The sequence below is a fragment of the Lycium ferocissimum genome, chromosome 3 (genome assembly GCF_029784015.1).
Source record: "Lycium ferocissimum isolate CSIRO_LF1 chromosome 3, AGI_CSIRO_Lferr_CH_V1, whole genome shotgun sequence".
Classification (NCBI taxonomy): domain Eukaryota; kingdom Viridiplantae; phylum Streptophyta; class Magnoliopsida; order Solanales; family Solanaceae; genus Lycium; species Lycium ferocissimum.
The window spans coordinates 12797177-12804374 of NC_081344.1; positions in this window are offsets into that span (position 1 = coordinate 12797177).

The following is a 7198-nucleotide window of genomic DNA, read 5'->3' on the forward strand; positions in this document are numbered from 1 at the left end:
TGATTAACATAATCCCCAAATTTTATTGTCTTCCCTTTGGGTTTTTTCACGAAAAAAAGAAATATAAGCTTTTGGAAGATAATGCCTCCCTTTCCCATTCCATTTCTTGGCTTGCTTGCCTATACAGGTTTAAAAAAATCGCATCTTTGTACTTCGCTTAAAATCCTTGGGCTTATGTAAATTTCATCGTTCAAAGTCTCCTTCGGGAAGGCTTAGCACCCCTTTGGTGTTTTGCCCCGGGCCTTAAAATGAAAAATTTCTGGTCCATCTTCCGGGGAAAAGTTTCTTGGTAGTCAATTCCCTCTTGTTGCTATACCCGGATACCTTGCCTTAAACTTTTCCTTCGTGCTTTGTTTTGATTTTTGTAAATCCTTTAAACCTTTTTGGTTTTTTCCCAGGAAGTTAGTAATGTACTTATTTTGGTCTTCTGAAATTTCTTCTTTCTGGGTTTGACCTATCGGATCTTTAATAACTTGATTGTAACTTGATGGTTCGGTAGTGAAGAAAATCTATGACGTAAGCTTGATGTAGACGATTCTCATATTCAAGGTATATGTGTAAAGCAAATGGAGTATCCCTATGAATATTCAATGAGACAAAATCCTTCATCCAAATAGAAGGATGTTTGACTGTTACTTGAAAGCTTCTATTTTATTGTTAATGCTGCTCACCCAACACATTTAACGTGCAGGGTTATATCTCGTTACTGTTTACTTATAGAAGCGGTTCGTAGTCATGTGATCTTCGCATGGATTAGCTTGTATAGGTTGACTTGTAGCAGGTCATAACGTACGTTGACTTGTATAGGTCCGGTAGTTGATTAGTCTCTTTCTTGTGGATCGGATATTACGATTTTGAGAACCATTCTGTTACGATTAGTTGAATGTTGAGTCTCTGACATAGGAGATAAACTTATCGTCGTATGACTGTTGGTATCGATGAACGATTGATAACGTCTTAACTTTTCTTGAAAAGGAGAAAATATCTTCTCTAAATGTTACATCTCTTGTTAACAAAGAAAGACTTGTTAGCTAGATCATATAGTAAATAACCTTTTTGAACCTGCGAGTAGCCCATGGACTTCATTTTGGCTCTGAAGCATTTGGTTATCATGTTCTTGCACAATATTCGCATAAAACATAAACATCTGGCACACTCTAAGGTGTTTGAGGTTGGGCTTAACTTTACCTATGACTTCTCGAAAGGAGATGTATTGTTGATTATAGTACTTGGCGTTCCATTTATCGGATAAATAGCGACTTCGGTCTGGCAATGACTCAAAATCGAATAGAATTTGTCCTTGAAATCTAATGGCCATGGCGACTTAATAGGCGTACGTGTTTATCTCGGCACGCGTTTCTTGAGGGGTATATACTGTGATTTATGTAGATTATGTATGCCCAAATTTTGAACCACGTACACATATATAGTTAACAAACTCTTTACCATTATCCTTCTAATCACTTTCACAAACTAATTAAATTGAGTACGACATAAATAAGAAACGATTTTTAGCATACCTGAACATCAAATTTCAACTTAGCGATAACGACTCGTTCTTATAGAGTCATCAACCACGGTTAGAAAATACTTATTTGCCGTCAAAGGTTGTAGTTTTATAAGGTCCTTGTCCATCCTTGAATCATATCAAACATCTCTTACTGTACTTTTAATATGGCTAGAAGGAAAAGGCAGTCTAACTTGTTTTGCATGGGGACTAATAGTGCATTTAGCAATACATTCTTAAATATGCAGTAAACTTGCAGGTAAAATTTTCTTAAGAACACCTATAGACACGTGTCCGGATCTCTTACGCCACGATTTTATGTCACAATTAGGTCTTCTCGGCGACCTTCATTGGCTCTTATATCCAAATTCTTATTTAGACATCTTTGAGTAGCTTGAGATATTAGTAGATACAATCCATCATCTTTCTTACCAATCCCTTCACCCTACGGTGAAGAGATCCGGAATAGATAAAAATCGGAGGAAAAAAGTTGCGGAACATTTGAGTTCTTTTTTGTTATTTTTTTGAAACGGATAGTAAGTTTGAACTTAAAAAGCATGGAATATGAAATACATACATATAGTAATTTGATCGAAATTGAACTAGATCCTCTATTGTGTTACATTAGAAATATCACCCATTAGGTAAAAACACTTTTTAGGATTGTCCGGTTAGTGATTGTATCCTTATTCAATAAAATTATTTTGGATGCCATATGGTTTGTTGCACACGCTTTTAGTATCCACTCATGCACACCGTGATTCTTAAGAATGATTTAGGCATACCTCGTAATGTTAGGGGTGCGACTAAAGTTAGAATTGTTTGTTTATTCCTTTGTTCAACATACGTATAATTTACTCATATATTGCTCACCGTGAAAGCATAGTTTCCTTGTTGAGTTGTCACACCATTATGATTGTAACTTCCAGTTGGTTGAGTTCTTACATTTCTTGTATTGTGACCATACACTTTTTTACCCATATTGGCAGATGGAACACACGGATTTGTATTATGACCATATTCAGGATTGAACTGAGAGGTTGAACCACCATGATCTTGCATCACATTGGCATTGCAACCAAGATCGGTGTTATTAACTTTCCTTTGAAAGTCGAAGTACGAAGGATACCTCAAAACCCTATAACAGTTCTCCTTAATATGACCTTTTCTCTTGCGTACTTCACACTGAATATTATAGTTCTTTTTGAATTTCTGATTCTGTCCAGTATTATTATGGTTCCTCGTATACATAACCATTTCATAGTTGTTGCTAGTGGAAACATGTTGTAGATATGAACCCTTAACTTTAGAAATATAATGGTTCAATAATAAAAATTTAAAAGGTTGAACCCCTAAAATTTAAATCTTAGATCCGCCTCTGTATAAAAGTAAATTATTTTCAAATATGGAAAGGAGTCATTTTTTTTTTGTACGGATTAAATATGAAATAGGTTCAGATAAATTGAAACGGAGGGAGTATTAATGAAGGTTTGTCGTGTCTATTTGCATTGCATCATTAATGAGCTAAGTTTTATATTTATTGATTGTCTTAAAAAACATCATATATATTTTCCAAAAAAATATAGGCTTATCCCCTCGTATTAATTTACGTCTCTTACTTTTCTTTCTAAAAAAATAATTATAATCATTTCTAAGACAACCAAAAATATAAAACTTAGCTTATGTTTAGAAAAAAATAATATCCCTCGTATTAATTTAAATGTCTTACTTTTTTTATAAAAAAATAGTTATACTTATTTATAAGATAAGCAAACATATAAGTTATACTTATACTAAGAAAATAATAATAACATCTCTGTATCATTTTAAGTGTTTTATACTTCTTTTTAGAATATAACTATAATTATTTTCTAAGACAACCAAAAAAGAGACTTAGCTTATGAAAAATAATATCCCGTCCGTATTAATTTAAATGTCTTACTTTTTTTATAAAAAAATAGTTATACTTATTTATAAGATAAGCAAACATATAAGTTATACTTATGCTTAAGAAAATAATAACATCTCTGTATCATTTTAAGTGTTTTATACTTCTTTTTAGAATATAACTATAATTATTTTCTAAGACAACCAAAAAAGAGACTTAGCTTATGAAAAATAATATCCCGTCCGTATTAATTAAGTGTCTTAGTTTTCTTTTTAGAAATAATTATAATTATTTTTTAAGGCAACAAAAAATGTTATATTCAGAAATAATTATAATCATTTCTAAGATAATAAAATTATAATACCTAGCATATGCTTAGGAAAAACAATATCCTTTTTGTATCAATTTAAGTGTCTTACTTTCTTTTATAGAAATAATTGTAGATTTTTTAAAGACTTTTTTAAGACAACCAAAAATATAAGATTTAGCTTATGCTTGCGAAAAAAAACATCCCATTCGTATCAATTTAATTGTTTTGCTTTTCTTTTTAGAAAATAATTTAATCATTTTTTAAAACAACCGAAGATATAAGATTTCGAAAATAATTATAATCATTTTCTATGACAATAAGAAATATAACACTTAGCTTATGCTCCAAAATAATATCCCCTTCATATCAATTTAAGTGTCTTACATTTTTATAAAAATAATTATAATTAATTTTTAGGATAACCAAATATATAAAATTAGGCTAGAAAATAATTTAATCATTTTTTAAAACAACCCAAGATATAAGATTTAAAATAATCATAATCATTTTCTATGACAACAAGAAATATAACACTTAGCTTATGCTTCAAATAATATCCCCTTCATGTCAATTTAGTGTCTTACATTTTATAAAAATAATTATAATTAATTTTTAAGATAACCAAACATATAAAATTAGCTTATGCCTACGAAAAAAATATCCCAAATTCCTATCAATTGAAGTGTCTTGCTTTTCTTTTAAAATAAAATTTAATCATTTTTAAATCAACCGATGATATAAGATTTAGAAAATAATTATTATCATTTTCTATGACAAAAAAAAAATATAACACTTAACTTATGCTTCTAAAAATAATATCCCTCCGTGACAATTTAAGCGTGTTACATTTTTTACATAACGCATATAAAAGTTGCGTTTAAAGGCATTTTGGTGTCCCTTTTTTTTTCTTAGAGTATGTTGGTTCAATTGGTTTTTTATTGGATCATTTTGGTTCCAGACTCATTCATGAATTCATCGATGCATTAGGCTTTGTTTGGAAGCTATTTTGGAATTGGAGTTCGCTGTAATTCGGTGTAATTATAAAGTTTCATTATATGCATGTAACTTTAGTTGTAACGAGGCCCGTGCTAAGCCGGCCCAAACTGATATAATATATATTTTAACTAAAGAAATATAATTTGTGTTAGTACAAGTGTACAACAACAACAACAACAATAACTATATACCCATTGTAGTCCCACAAGTGGGTAGTTATATAAAAGCAAAATTTTCATTCCACTCCTTTAATATTTTAACTTCCATTTTGATGAAATTATAACTTATGTATCCTAATTTTCTGAAGTTATTTAGTTCTAAATAAATAATCTATACATAGTTAATGAACTTTTAAGACAAATACATAATTTAACTTGTGCAACGGTGTTACGTTTCCTCTCTTAATTAGGGGTTAGGGGTTCGAACATGGACATGGAAAAAAATCTTTAGAGGAAAGCGCTCCCCGAATAGGCGCGATGCGGTACAAATTATCTGGATTAATTGGGCTCGGAATGCGGATATCGATCACCAATCAGAAAATCAAAGAACGTGAAAAATGAGGTAGGAGGTTTGATAGCTTTTGAAAAGTAGACTTTAAAAACAAAAACAAAAAATTGACATAAATAAATAAGATTAAGACCTAAAAGTAATTAATTAAAAAGTTTTAAAAAAATTTGAAAATTATCGTAAGGACTACAAAAGTCCCCAGGCTCGATAGCTTTTGAAAAGTAGACTTTAAAAACAAAAAATAAAAAAATTGACATAAATAAATAAGATTAGGACCTAAAAGTAATTAATTAAAAAGTTTTAAAAAAATTTAAAAATTATCGTAAGGACTACAAAAGTCCCCGTGCTCGATAGTTTTTGAAAAGTAGACTTTAAAAACAAAAAATAAAAAAATTGACTTAAATAAATAAAATTAGGACATAAAAGTAATTAATGAAAAAGTTTTTTAAAAATTTGGGAAATTATTGTGAGAATTACAGTCATAAACATTCCCTCTTATATATAATAGTAAAATTAGGGGTTAGGGGGTTCGAACATGGACATGGAAAAAAATCTTTAGAGGAAACTCCCCGAATGGCGCGATACGGTGCAAATTATACGGATTAATTGGGCTCAAATGCGGATATCGAGCACCAATCAGAAAATCAAAGAACGTGAAAAATGAGGTAGGAGGTTTGATAGCTTTTGAAAAGTAGACTTTAAAAACAAAAATAAAAAAATTGACATAAATAAATAAGATTAGGACCTAAAAGTAATTAATTAAAAAGTTTTAAAAAATTTGAAAATTATTCTAAGGACTAAAAGTCCGGGAGCTCGATACTTTTTGAAAAGTAAAACACTTTTAAAAACAAAAAATAAAAAAATTGACTTAAATAAATAAAATTAGGACATAAAGAAGTAATTAATGAAAAAGTTTTAAAAATTTGGGAAATTATTGTAGGGACTACAAAGTCTCCACATTCCCTCTTATATATAATAGTAATGTAATTGAGTGGGTATGCTCCTTATCTTTTTTATGCCCCATCGATATTCCTATGCCTTTGTAAGCATTTAGATTTGTTGGGCTTTAAATCTATAAAATGATGACTTGGACTGTGTATTAGTTTCAATATATATATATATATATAAGTCTAAATAGTCAATGTAATTGGATTAATATTTAAGTTCAATAAATATAAATTAATTGAAGTCTAATTTTGTTGAGCTAGTCCATTTAATTGGATAACAAATTTTGAGCTTATTTTGATTTTTTTTTTTATTGCGCTGAATGTCTTTCAAAGGCACTGGTCTTTAATTTTTGTCTCTCAAATTGTTGGTTTTTAATTTTTAACCTTCGCCTAAAAACACATGAGTTCATGGTTCGAATACCCGCTAAGTTAAAAAATTGCAAGATAAAGTTTTGGATTCAAACTCTACCTTAGAGTTTTGAGCAGGTATAAGGCGGGGATTTGGGCAAAGAGTACTTGTAAGTAGTTCGCCTTAAGACCTAACTTTTGCATGAATAGGCCTAATTTTGCTGCAAATTTCTGCCTTATGAAATTCTTTTTATTTTTATTGAGTTAGAATTCGAACCCAAAACTTCGGAATATTAGGAAAACGGCAAAAATTAAAGACCAGTGCCTTTGAAGGGCAATCGTGCAAATGACCCTATTTTAATTAGCTCAAGATGTCACGTTATCCTAGTGCCTTAGGTTTGGCGCCATGTGTCAAATGAAATGATAGGATCCTCATCGAGTCATTGTTCATGAAAGTCGTCAAAATTCAAACAAGAAGCAGAAGGGAAAATAAAAAACTGAAGCTATTTTTCAAAAAGTATTTGGTCATACAAAGCCAATTTTTTAAGGGTAACTTACATAAATAACCACCTTTTAATGCTTGCTTTCAATCTATAGCTACATTTTGCTATTCACAATTCGTAGTTACATTGGGCTATTCACAATTCGTAGCTACATTTAGGTATTTTCGCTGTATTTGATGTATTTCAGTGTGT